The sequence below is a fragment of the Kogia breviceps genome, chromosome 4, assembly GCF_026419965.1.
Source record: "Kogia breviceps isolate mKogBre1 chromosome 4, mKogBre1 haplotype 1, whole genome shotgun sequence".
NCBI lineage: Eukaryota > Metazoa > Chordata > Mammalia > Artiodactyla > Physeteridae > Kogia > Kogia breviceps.
Genome location: NC_081313.1, coordinates 59998972 through 60012880, shown reverse-complemented (window position 1 = coordinate 60012880; position 13909 = coordinate 59998972). Strand labels below are relative to the sequence as shown.

Here is a 13909-nt window from a genome sequence, read left to right as displayed (position 1 = left end):
ATAAAGAAAAAGACCTACGAGATATAGACTATTCATTTTCACTCAGTTGAAAATCTTTTACTGGACTTAAGCTATAAAAGGTAAAAAAAAACACTTTTTTTAATTTTAGAAGAGTTACTTGGCAAACAGTCACAAGATTCCTCAATTCTCAAAGAATGCAAACAGTTATCAAAGCATTGTTTAAATATCATTTTCAATCTTCTAATAGGAAAGATAGCAAAGGCACTCATTTATTATAGAACAAGGATTTCTTTTGGAAAGGCACGTGGGTAGATTTTTGATTGGTTCAAAATGTACTGTTTAAAAATCATTAATGCCAATTGAAGCTCTTCATTTAAGACACAGTACGGCAGTCAAAGAAGTGGCTATAAACCCCAAATAAGTGTGTCAATGATCTAACACACTTAATACATACAACACTCTCATGTCAGAAACATCTCCGCTGTTGCACTGTGTATCACACTGCCTGTCAAATGGGCAATGGGTTTCTCTTTCATTTCACCTAACAGCGGGGCTCTGGATAAAGAGACTGGGAACACAAATACACTGAATTCAGCTGAATGCATTCTTCCAGGGCCTACTATATTCAAAGCACTGCTGTGACTCACAAACAATGGTGGAGGCAAAACATTGCCTTTACCATCAAATAATGTGGTCCATTTGGGTGGGGAGAGAGGCAAGTACAACACAATGTTTAGTACCAGACCATTAGAACAAATGTCAACAAAATGTTATAAACAATGTGCTGACAGAGATCACTTTTGATTTCAAAAAACAAACAATGGCTTCTAACAAGATTTCATGGCGTACAGGCCACCTGATGCAGATGATGGGGAAACAGAAGTGGGAGAGGGGCACAGGAAAAGGTTTGAGGCTGGGAAGGGATACAGTCAGGGCTGCATTTCAGGAAGATTCATCTGATGGCAGCATGTAGGACAGGCTGAGAGTGGGGAGACCAAAATGTAAGTAGCTAGCAGACTGGCAGTTGGACAAAAAGAAAGTATATATGGAAAAGTTCATCCTCAGAGCTAGCAAAAAGATCAGGCACAGGGTGAGGGACAGTGGAACTTTAAATATGACTGATTTTTTAGGACTTAGGTCAGTAATTTTAAAAATGAAGAAAATCCTGAAACTGGAAGGAAAGCCTTGAGGATTAGCTTAAAAAAAAAATAAGAAGAAGACGACTATTTTGGGGAGTGGTTTTAGGTTTACAGAAAAATTAAGGGAACAGTACAGAGATTTCCCACCCCACTTCCTAGTTTCCCCTATTATTATTATTATTTTTTTTTTGCGGTATGCAGGCTTCTTACTGTTGTGGCCTCTCCCGTTGCGGAGCACAGGCTCCGGACGCGCAGGCCTAGCGGCCATGGCTCACGGGCTTAGTTGCTCCGCGGCATGTGGGATCTTCCCGGACCAGGGCACGAACCCGTGTCTCCTGCATCGGCAGGCGGACTCTCAACCACTGCGCCACCAGGGAAGCCCTCCCCTATTATTAACATTTGCCTTACAGTGCCACATTTATTACATTTGATGAGCCAACACTGTGACATTATTATTAACTAAAGTCAATAGTTTACATTAGGGTTCACTCTTGGTGGTGTACATTTTATGGGGTTTGATAAATGTATAATGACATATATCCTCTACTAACAGTATCATGCAGAATAGTTTCACTGCCCTCCCTCCCCCGAGCCCCTGGCAACACTGATCTCACTGTCTCCATAGTTTTGCCTTTTCCAGAATGCCGTCTAGCTGGAATATGCAGCCTTTTCAGGCTAAGCTTTTTTCGACACCAACCGGCTCAACAGCTTCCACTAACTTCCACTGTGCAGATAATCCTTCTGTGGCTTATTTAAAAGAGGGAAAGTAAGTGAACTTGACTATCACAAATCTATTTTATAAGGATTCCTAGAATTCCCACATTACACATACCCACCAATTTAAGTGTTTTAATATGCTAGGTTTTACCTTGTTCCAGACTATCATCCTTATTAAGAGTGATGCTTTGATGGCAGACAGACCCAGGCAGCAGAGCTTTCCCTTTCTGCTCTGACCTTGAGCAAGCTAAATCTCTGGTAACTCAGGGGTTCTTAAAAATATATTTTGGGAACAATACCATGTTCCTCAAAAGACTGCTAAAAGGACTGAGATAATATATCTAAAATATTTAACACAGTGCCTGACACAGAGGAAGCACTCAATAAACAGTAACTATTAATTGTTTCATGATCTCTGTAAATTTTCTACCAATGAAGGAGTATCAGAACTAGCCAAGGCTATGAGAGTTCAAAGGTAACATTTTACAAAACTCATATACATAGTAAATAGCTATTAAAGGCAAAACACTGCAATCATTAGGAAAAACATTTTTTTTTTTTTTAGGAAAAACATTTTTTAATGAAAATTATGATTTATAGATTCTTCGTGAGTGTAAAAATCTGTGAATGACCATACCCTCGGTCCAGGTTATAACATCTGAGAAGCACTTAAGTCTCACTGCAGTTCTAATGAGCTTTTTTCCTGCCTAATTCAATAGATGATATCACACACCTTAGAGTCTGGTTTCTTTAGAGACTGACACCAAGAAGCCCAAGTTATCTCTTAAAGGTCACCAATAAAGAAAGCAATTAAAAGATTTCGGTTTCATGGAATGGAAGGTTAGCTTTTAGAGCAGAAAGGTTAGCATGTGTTGCGTTTGTTCCGCAGGGAGGAGAGATGGGGAACCTGGAAGCCCCAGGGTTGCCTAGGGGTTTGTAAGTTTCCGTCTGATGATATAAAAGCCTTGTACAAAGTATGAGTTCCATACTTTGAACCTGGCTTAAGCTCTCTGTGTTGTGGATATCCCAGCAGCTATCTCGGGATAGGATTCAAGACCCTCTGCTATAATAGCAAATTTTATCTATTGCCTAATGGTCAAGTTCCACTAAAGTTTCTGTCTTCAAATAATTTGTCTTTCTAACTCGTCTGACAGACAAGGGGAATAAGAATTAGAAGAATGCATCCCCAAAGTACCCTAGAGATGATCGGAAATGTATTATGCTCTTGCCCTAAGCATTGCTATAAAAGAACCATATGTCAATCATCTCTATACATTCACTTAAGGCAGACACTTTATTACAGTTACCAACACTACATTGGGAAAATTTTTTTTTTTTTTTTTTTTTTGCGGTACGTGGGCCTCTCACTGTTGTGGCCTCTCCTGTTGCGGAGCGCAGGCTCCGGACGCGTAGGCTCAGCGGCCATGGCTCACGGGCCCAGCCGCTCCGCGGCATGTGGGATCCTCCTGGACTGGGGCACGAACCTGCGTCCCCTGCATCTGCAGGCGAACCCTCAACCACTGCGCCACTAGGGAAGCCCTGGGAAAAAATTTTTTATCAATGATTTCATTTAACATTCAATCAGGTAAAGATACATAATGAATAATTTAAGTCTCTTCAATGTAAAAATGGACCTCTCTAAATACCGTTTCCCATAATTTTAAGATAGGAAAAATTGTTAGCAGCTCTTAATGGGGAGAAAGCTTATTATTTGTTGTGCATTGAGTATCTACACGGGCAAAGCACTATAGATACAATTCTCACGTACTGTAGTATGAATTAGCCCATCTCTGCCCTGAGCATTCCCAAGTCTAAGTAGAAAGACAGTCAAGTAAGGACAAGGAATTTCAACACCAGGTGACAAGTACTATAATAGAGGTAGTCGATAAGGTGCAATTGTGTCTTGTTTTTCTCACTCAGCCTTATAATCATACACATTTTCTGGTGTTATTATATAGTCCTTCTAAGCATCATTTGTAACATCTGCCTGGCTATTCTAAATATGGTCAACATTTGTATAATTTCTAAACCTCCGCTATAATAAATGATGCTAAGATAGGCATGTGGCATTTATTCAATCTGAGATTGCTTTCTATAAAAGAGTGTAAAGAGAGTTTAAAGAGAAACACTGAGACTTCCTTGGCGGTTCAGTGGTTAACTCTTCGACTTCCAAGGCAGGTGGTGCTGGTTCCATCCCTGGTCAGGGAGCTAAGATCCCACATGCCACACGGCCAAAAAAACAGAACATAAAACAGAAGCAATATTGTAACAAATTCAATAAAGACTTAAAAAAAATGGTCCATATGAAAAAAAAAACCTAAAAAAAAAAGAAACATTAAGGCATTTTACATATATTATATATATTTTAAAATACACATGTGTATATACACACGCAACTAAACTGTTTATCAAAAGAGTTCCCCACAACTGCAAGGGGATCAGGACACTTAAAGCAGAGATACAGGGGCTTCCCTGGTGGCGCAGTGGTTGGGAATCTGCCTGCCAATGCAGGGGACATGGGTTCGAGCCCTGGTCTGGGAAGATCCCACATGCCACGGAGCAGCTGGGCCCGTGTGTCACAACTACTGAGCCTGTGCATCTGGAGCCGGTGGGAGGCCCGCACCATGATGAAGAGTGGCCCCGACTCTCTGCAACTGAAGAAAGCCCACGCACAGAAACAAAGACCCAACACAGCCAAAAATAAATAAATAAATAAATTTATTAAAAAAAAAAAAAAAAAAAAAAAGCAGAGGTACAGGTGGAGGCTTTCTTTTTGTGTTTTGTTTTATTAAATTAACAGGTACAAAAGGCATCTTACTGGTTTGATGTCATTTTGTAGATCTAAGCATGTTGGAAGCTTATTAATTTTCTGTGAACTGGCCTATTCTTTGTCCATGTAACTATCAAGCTTTTTAGTTTCTTTTCTGTGAATTTGTATGTATCCCACTTGATCTTTCTTCAGTTCTAGGACTTGGTCTGTAGCTTTTGGAGGAACTCTAAAGTCCACCCCGCATCAGCACACAATGCAGTCTTCCCTTTCTTCAATCCCTGTCCTGTTTCCATCCTAATACAAACTGGTGCTAAGGGTACCCCTTTCCTTGTGTGCTCTACCATTCTTCCTTCATTCCTTCTCCAGGTCAGTTTGGACCTTCATGTGATTTCTCAAAAACCAGACACATCCAAGGTTCATTTTGATAGTATCTTACGTGTATAATCGAACCTGTTTCTTTCTCCATTCTCCTCCCTACCTCTCTTTACCTCCTAATAATCCAATAATGGTTAAGACCCTTCCTCTAAAAAAGAAGAGCCTACCCCCTTCCCAAATCCTGTTCACAGGCAAACCCCACTGTTTGGTGATGCTTGTCAGTAGCAATGAAGAAAGCTCACTATTCATTCTGCATCTGACCTCAAACAATGGTCTCTAAACTTTCCTGATCATATACTCTTACTAGTAAAAGTATCCTTAGTACATTTATTTACAAATTATATATGTACACTACAGCTTAGCAAAGTGATTTACAGCACAGCTCTGGCCCCTGGGTTTGACAGCTTAATAGCTGCTTTAGCAAGTAATTAAACATCTCTCCACCTGTTTCCATATCTGTAAAATGGAGATCATAAGGTTTTTATTAGGATTAACTAATATATGTAAAGAGCCCAGAACAGTGCCTGACACACAGAGCAACATAAGTGTTTGCTCTTGTTGCTGTATACTAATATTGTCTTCATTAAAAAAAAATAAAGACTATTTTTAGAGCAGCACAGAAGGCACAGAGATTTCCTATATACATCCCCTGTCCCATCACGTACAGTCTCCCCCAGTACAAACATTCCCCCACCTGAGTGGTACATTTGTTACAATCAATAACCTTACATTGACACATCACTATCACCAAAAATCCACAGTTTACATTAGGGTTCATTCTAGGTATTGTACATTCTATGGGTTTGGATAAATGTATAATGACATGTACCCACCACTATAGTATCATATAGAGTATTTTCACCACCCTAAAAATCCTCTGTGCTCCGCCATTTCATCTCTCCTTACCTGCCCTAACCCCTGGCAATCACACTGATCTTTTCAGTGCCTCCAGAATTTTGCCTTCACCAGAATGTCATATAGTTGGAATCGTACAGTATGTAGCCTTTTCAGATTGGTTTCTTTCACTTAGTAAAATGTAAGTTTTAAGTTTCTTCCATGTCTCTTTTTTTTCTTCCATGTCTTTTCATAGCTTGATAGCTAATTTCTTTTCAGCATTAAAAAATATTCCAGGTCTTCCCTGGTGGCGCAGTGGTTGAGAGTCTGCCTGCCGATGCAGGGGACACGGGTTCGTGCCCCGGTCCGGGAGGATCCCACATGCCGCGGAGCGGCTGGGCCCGTGAGCCGTGTCTGCTGAGCCTGCGCGTCTGGAGCCTGTGCTCCGCAACGGGAGAGGCCACAACAATGAGAGGCCCGCGTACCGCAAAAAATATATATATATATATTCCATTGTTTGGAAGTACTACACTTCATTCACCTACTGACATCTTGGTTGCTTCCAAGTCTTGGCAGTTATGAATAAAGCTCTGTAAATATCTGCGTGAAAGTTTTTGTGGAGACATAAGCTCTTAACTCCTTTAGATAAATATACCAAGGAGCGGAACAGCTGGACTGTATGGTAAATGTATGTTTAGTTTTGTAAGAAATTGCCAAACTGTCTTCTAAAGTGGCTGAACCATTTTGACTTCCCACCAGCAATGAATGAGAGTTCCTGTTGCTCCACATTCCTGCCAGCATTTGGTGTTGTCGGTGTTCTTGATTTGGGCCCTTCTAATAGGTGTGCAGTGGTATCTCCTTGTTTTAATTTGTAATTCCCTGATGACACATAATGTGGAATATCTGTTCATATCTTTATTTGCTATCTATATATCTTCTTTGATTAGGTGTTCGTTAAGGTCTTCAGCCTGTTTATGGCATTTTTTTCTTATTGCTGGGTCTAAAGAGTTCTTTATATATTTTGGATGACAGTCCTTTATCAGGTATGTCTTTTGCAAGCATTTTCCCCCAGTCTACGGCTTGTTTTCTCACTCTTTTGCCATTGTCTTTCACAGAGTAGAAACTTTTAATTTTAATGAAGTCCAGCTTATTATTTTTTCCATGAATCATGCCTTTGGTGCTGTATCTAAAATGTCATCACCAAACCCAAGGTCATCTAGATTTTTTCTTGTTATTTTCTAGGAGTTTTATTATTTTACATATAAGTGTGATGCATTGGAGTTAATTTTTGTGAGGGGTATAAGGTCTGTGTCTAGATTCATTTTTTGCATGTGGATGTTCAGTTGTCCCAGCATCATTTATAGAAAAGACCATGTTTGCTCCATTGTATTGCATTGCTCTTTTATCAGAGATCAGTTGGCTATATCTATGGGGGTCTATTTCTGGGCTCTCTGTTCTGGTTCCATTGATTTATCTGTCTGTTCTTTCACCAATGCCACACTGTCTTGATTACTGTAGCTTTACAGTAAGTGTGAAGTTGGGTAGTGTCAGTCCTCCAACTTTGTTCTCCTTCAATATTGTGTTATGGCTATTCTACGTCTTTTGCTTCTCCGTATAAACTTTAGAATTTGGCTGACGACACCCACAAAATAACTTTCTTGGACTTGATTTGGATTGCACTGACTCTATGTAGATCAACTTGGGAAGAACTGACATCTTGACAATATTGAGTCTCCCTGTCCATGAACGTGCAATCTCTCTCCATTTATTTAGTTCTTTGATTTAGTTCATCAGAGTTTTGTAGTTTTCCTCATATAGATCTTGGACATATTGTTCGATTTATACCTAATTACTTCATTTTAGGGGATGCTAATGTAAATGATACTGTGTTTTTAATTTCAAATTCCACTTGTTCATTGCTGGTATACAAGGAAAGGAATTGACTTTTGTATATTAACCTTGTATGCTACAGCCTTGCTATAATCAGTTCCAAAATATTGTCTATGTTTTTGTCTAAAAGAAAATTTTAAGAAGTAATAAATTTTAAAGAGATGTTGTAATATTTTCTCTTCACTTTTCATTCTGGAGACCACTGTTTGTGTCTATTGTAGAATCCAGAGGTCTTAACTACTGGGTCAAATCCAAATAGGTCAGATAGATGTGTGCTTGATGGTCAATGTTTTTTCCACTAACTTCATGCTTGAGCTAAAATACCTGCCACTACTTTCTGGGGAAAGATAGTAGCAATTTTAAATTGCTAAGTGCTAAATGCTTTCACATGTTGGGAACAAGAAATTTACCAAAAGTCAATTAGATGTACTTAGATACCTGGTAAGGTGAAAAAGTGACTGAGAAAGAGGAAATAAACTAGTCCTTCCTCCTGCCCAAACACTAGGTCTCTTAGTTAATTTCCTTAGGGCCAAGAATGTATGAAGACCTGAGAGGTGTCCAGGAACCTGAAAACCTGTAGCACTTTAGCGGATCACAGAAAACTTTGGATACTTCCTGACTTCACACTAGGAATCTGCCCACTCCTGCCTGGTTGCTGGTAGTATAAACAGACTGCAAGGCACTGAATGTGTCTATTCTTAAACTTCCCAGCCTATTACATTGCTTCTGCTGTGCTCACTTCATGTTTAACTAAATAATAAGGATCTGCACATAATCAAGACCACATTATGTAACTAATGACAGGTCCTGGCAAAAGTGTCAGGGTTGCCGAACAGAGGGGCGAGGGTGAGGAAATGTTTACAAGAGATGGGAACAAAATTGGGTCCAGCACAGTGCTTGGAATGTAACAGGTGGTCCATAAATATTTCTTGAGTGACTACACAGGGTCTAAAAGGCTAGAAACTAAAATGGTACAGAGGAAAGAAATTGAAAGCACTTTGACCAAAAGTTACAAGTCCAGAGATCAGGAATAAACCAGTGTGACTCTGGAGGACGGACCACCTCAGGAAGCAATTGAAGATGAACTTGGAATGTCACTTAGGGGTCTGACAGCAAAATATGCTGATCCAATTCTACACTTTCACAAGCTTATTATTATTATTATTATTATTATTATTATTATTATTATTATTATTATTATTTTGCGGTATGCGGGCCTCTCCCACTGCGGAGCACAGGCTCCGGACGCACAGGCTCAGTGGCCATGGCTCACGGGCCCAGCCGCTCCGCGACATGTGGGATCTTCCTGGACCGGGGCACGAACCCGTGTCCCCTGCATCGGCAGGCGGATTCTCAACCACTGCGCCACCAGGGAAACCCCCACAAGCTTATGATTTAAGAGGAATTTGTTTTTAAAGAAACTACCCTGGGAATTCCCTGGTGGTCCAGTGGTTAGGACTTGGTGCTTTCACTGCCAGGGGCCCAGGTTCAATCCCTGGTCAGGGAACTAAGATCCCACAACGTGCGCAGCACCGCCAAAACAAAGACAAAAAACAACAAACTACCCTAAGGAAATCAGCACATCTCTTCAACCCACTCCTCTCAGTTTCCCTATGAGAAAAAGCCCTGCTACTTTGTCCTTTTATCATCACAAATCAGTTATTAATAAAATCTAACAGCAGTACCTACCATTTCCTCCTCAAGAAAGCCAGTGATGGGAGCACAAAGAGCTTATATTTGGGTGACTCCCCACTGTGCCTTGCTTCCAGAGTGGCCTTGGCAATCTCCTTAAGCTATTTGAGCAGTGTTTTGAGGACAAAATGAGATGATGTATGTAAATTGTTTGGCACAGTGGCAGGCATTCATTCATTCCCTAACCAAGTAGTTGTCAAGTGCTTACTTTTAGCCAGGCCCTGCTCTAGGCACTGAGCATATGCCTTAAGCAAGGACACAGTCCTTATTCTTACGGGACTAAATCTCTTCTGAGGGAGCCACGCAGACCCTAAGAACTCACACTGTGGAGGCGGGCCTCACGTGAGTGTCAAGGAAATGTTCCCCTAAGGACATGGCCCTTAACGTGCAATCAGAAGGATGGTAGGAAGTAGCCAGGAAGAGGGCACTTTAGCGACTGGGGGCTTATGTGAGGTCTCTAAGGTGGGACAGGTCCACCCAAGGGACAAAGCCGGACCAGTATGGCTGGGGGGGCGGGGGGAGGGTATGCTGGAGATGAGTGAGGGGGGGCAAGAAACAGATCACAATGGGTCTTTATTTATTTTTTATTTATTTATTTTTTTGTGGTACGCTGGCCTCTCACTTGTTGTGGCCCCTCCCGTTGCGGAGCACAGGCTCCGGACGCGCAGGCTCAGCGGCCATGGCTCACGGGCCCAGTCGCTCCGCGGCACGTGGGATCCTCCCGGACCGGGGCACGAACCCACGTCCCCTGCATCAGCAGGCGGACTCTCAACCACTGCGCCACCAGGAAAGCCCACAATGGGTCTTTACAGCCATATTAAGGATAGAGATTTACGAATCAGAACTGATAGAACGTGGACACTACTGAAGAGGTAAGGGTGAGGGAGACAGAGAGGTGGGGACTCCCGGCTGTGCAGTGGAGTGGACGACGGTGGTTTTTCATGTGAAGTTGACACGGAGGAGACCAAACCTGTGATTTTGTTGCTGGAAGGTTTTAGTTGGGGGCTGTTACAAAGCCATGAGTTTCGATCCGAACAGTTGAAATAGTACCTGGAGGCCCAGAGTGCTGACTGTTCAGTGACAAATCCAGGTCTGAGAAGTGGCCTGGGCTGGAGATTTACATCTGAGAGTCATCAGGAAGTCTCACCCACATCCATTGATACCACAAAGAGAAAGTACAGGTTAGGTAAAGAGGCAAGCCTAGCACTGAGGCTTGAGAATTTCAACACTTAAATGTTGATTACACAGAGTAGCCTGCAAATGAGGGGAGAGTAGCAGTAGAACAGTAGTAGTAAGGAAGATTAGGATGGCAAAAAGGACCTCAGGAGTGGGTAACCCAAGCAGTGGAGAGATACAGTAACTAGTTCCTTTGCCCTGGCACACTTCGAAGGCACTCAACTGAGCCTGCCCCCCATCACCAGGATAAGACCTGTCCAACGGAAGACAGTGGCAGAAGGCTGAGGGGAGGGAAGGACGGGGAGGACGGAGTGGAGGAATGCACTCATAGCCTGACGCCTGAACATTATGCTGATGCTGTTTTGGTGAGGCACGCTCCTCTGTCAGCACACCATGCTCTAAAAGTCAAGGCCACTGCCAAAGTCAGTGCCAGCCCCGATCGTTCAGGGATTCAGCAGCGTTGGGAGGGCATTTAGAAAGAACCTGGCAATTGAATCGCACCTGTGGGATGCGAGATTCTAGGCAATTATCTCCAACAAGCACCAATCAACAGAACAATGCCTGCCCCCCCATGAAAGAATACCAGTCTAGCTAGAAACAAAAGCAACCCTTGAGACTCTCCTTGCTTACTAAGACTCCATGCCAACATAGGAAGGTATGGCATCAAAAGTTAATCTGTACCACAATAAAATTAAGGGAAAAATTTTAAATAAGAAAATAAAAAAATTTCACAAAGTAAGCAATAGAAGTCAATCTGAACTTCACATTAGCTTTATCCTATTTGAGTAACCTCACCTAAGAAAGTGTTCCGAAATTCTCCAACTTTTAAAAATAAAACAAATTACTTCCTATTTAGACAGGAAGTCAGGACCTAATAAGCTATTTTTATGTTTCAATCAAAGTTTTGAGGAAGCCTGTTTTAATTCAAGCATGATGAACTGAACTAAAACTGATTACAGCATCACTTAGGCTGGACACCTACAGTGTGAGAATTCAAACATATATACAAGTGGTGACTGCCTTCCCCCCAATTCTTTGTTGTTCTCAGCAAGTGATGGTGGCTCTCAGCATTAATGGCCACTTGAAAAAATCCTGATAGTGTTTTGCTGTTCACTGGTCCCAGGCAGTGAATTTCCATACCTCAAAAAGACACTGTAGCAAACCTGAAGGCGATGTTTACATAAATGACAGCTTTGTTGTACTGAACCACAGCTGCCTCACTAAATGTAGCAAGAGCCACACTGCCAAGTGCAAGAACTAAGTTATTTACTGGGAAAAATGCATTTTTGCCTACACACACACACACACACACACACACACACAGGCTTTTATTCACGTTCTATTTCTATACACATCTTAAGAGTTCACGGCATACAACCAAGGATGCCACAGCGGCTGCACCTACAGAGTATAATGGGCAACTGGATCTCTGCCAAGTTGAGCCTCTGCTCTTGCTACACAGAAGCAGCCCGACTTTCCAGTCGACTCTGAGACTTCGAGCTCGACACTGTCGCTGCCACAGCAACCATAGCAACCATTGCATCCTTTGAGACTTGACAGGGCGACGTCTCCATGGGCAAAGCAAAGGAGGAGAGCAGCTCCCTCACAGGTCGCACCATAATTACAGATACACACTGGAGAAAACGCAGCAGGAGGGCTACTCAGCACATAAAAGCTCCGCTGCAGGGTGGGGGGGTGGCATGGGAGGAGGGGGGATGACCAGACAACCCAACACCACAGGCACCTCCAAAGAAAAGCAGACCTTTCACAGGTACTACCATTCAGGTTATCAAGAAGTTCTCCTCTTTTATCCACTTTTCTTGTTGAAGTGTGCCCTGGTTTCGATATTTTTTTCTGGCACTGCACCATCTAAAATCTAGAGCCTAGTCATCTGTGTTATTCCTGCTTAGAATCAGGCAGAAATACTACGCTTAATGACCAATTCCTTAAATGTGCATTGCACTTCCAATATAGAGCCCAGAAGGCAGCCTGCCAGGGCTGGAAATGACAAGGAACCTGGCAATAGACTTGGGCTCAGTTCCGTTGATTCTATTACCTTGGGATTTACTTAAACATTCTGAAACTCAGTTTCCCCCATCAGTAAAATGAGAAACTACGGCAGCTCATAGGGTGCTGTAAAATTAAATAAGATGAATATTTAAGGCAGGGTGCCTGGCATATATTAGCCAGTAGCAATTATCATTAGGGTAAGGCTAGTCCATGATCTCTGATAACTTTAAGCTCCAAAGAGCAGAAAGTAACCTAAAATGATAACGTAGGAAAACGCTTACGATAAAGCAGGAACAAGAACACAACATGAAACTACATGAATGGAATTTACTTGATTTTGGAAAATGAAATAAATCAAGATTCAGGCACAGAGGGGTTTCAAAGTTACTGGCAGTGTTCTAGCTCTTCAACTGGGTGATGGGAACCCACATATTTAATATTCCTTAAGCTGTGCATGTATGTTCTATGTACTTTTGTGGGCAAGATGTGTTTCACACAAAAATACCTAGTTAAAAAAAGAGAGGAGGGCCTCCCTGGTGGCGCAGTGGTTGAGAGCCCGCCTGCCGATGCAGGGGACGCGGGTTCGTGCCCCGGTCCGGGAGGATCCCACGTGCCGCGGAGCGCCTGGGCCCGTGAGCCATGGCCGCTGAGCCTGCGCGTCCGGAGCCTGCGCTCCGCGACGGGAGAGGCCGCAGCAGTGAGAGGCCCGCGTACCGCAAAAAAAAAAAAAAAAGAGAGGAGGCGAAGACATCAAAATGTATTATTTCTATAAGGTAAGGTTGTAAATGAAATTTATTTTCTTTTGTATGCATGTCTACATTTTCTAAGCTTTCTATAATAAGAAAAAATGTTTTGTTACGACAATGCTACGCTGACAAGTCCTCGGCTACAGACACCGTCGAGCTACTTGAAGAAGGCACTTCATTTCTCAGGCCACTGCTCACCAGTGAGTGAATGCAGCCACTCTAACCAGCATCTGCAGTCACCTCCAATTAATTAGAAGCTGTCCACATTTAGGAAGCGGGGGCATGCAACAGAAGAAAGTAAAGCAAGGACGCCTGGCCTTTTTTTTTTTTTTTTTTTCAAAGAAATTAACATTTGAGTTGTTACTGTGAGCCTAATGTCTCAGTAACAATTCTGCAAGGCAGCTCTTCTTATTCCCATTTTACAGGTAACTTAGAAAGTTTAATCAACTTGTCCATGAGTTCAGTTACATTAGAAAGCAGACTGTTTTGTATATCTTGATACTGTCTTATCTTGAAATTGTAGCCTTTCATCAGATGCCGGTGAGCGTGTGTACATGTGTGATGCCATGCTTTTAAAAGACAGCACAGATAACATACTA

General features: G+C 42.2%; 1 protein-coding gene and 1 non-coding gene across 2 annotated transcripts in view; one reads left to right on the top strand and one right to left on the bottom strand.

The window, feature by feature from the left end:
- Positions 1-13909, bottom strand: part of IQGAP2 (IQ motif containing GTPase activating protein 2) — a 297690-nt gene that overhangs the window by 196808 nt on the left and 86973 nt on the right. The window lies entirely within an intron of this gene.
- TRNAE-UUC (transfer RNA glutamic acid (anticodon UUC)) lies at positions 9121-9193 on the top strand. The gene has a single exon. It is a non-coding gene; the product is annotated as a tRNA-Glu (tRNA).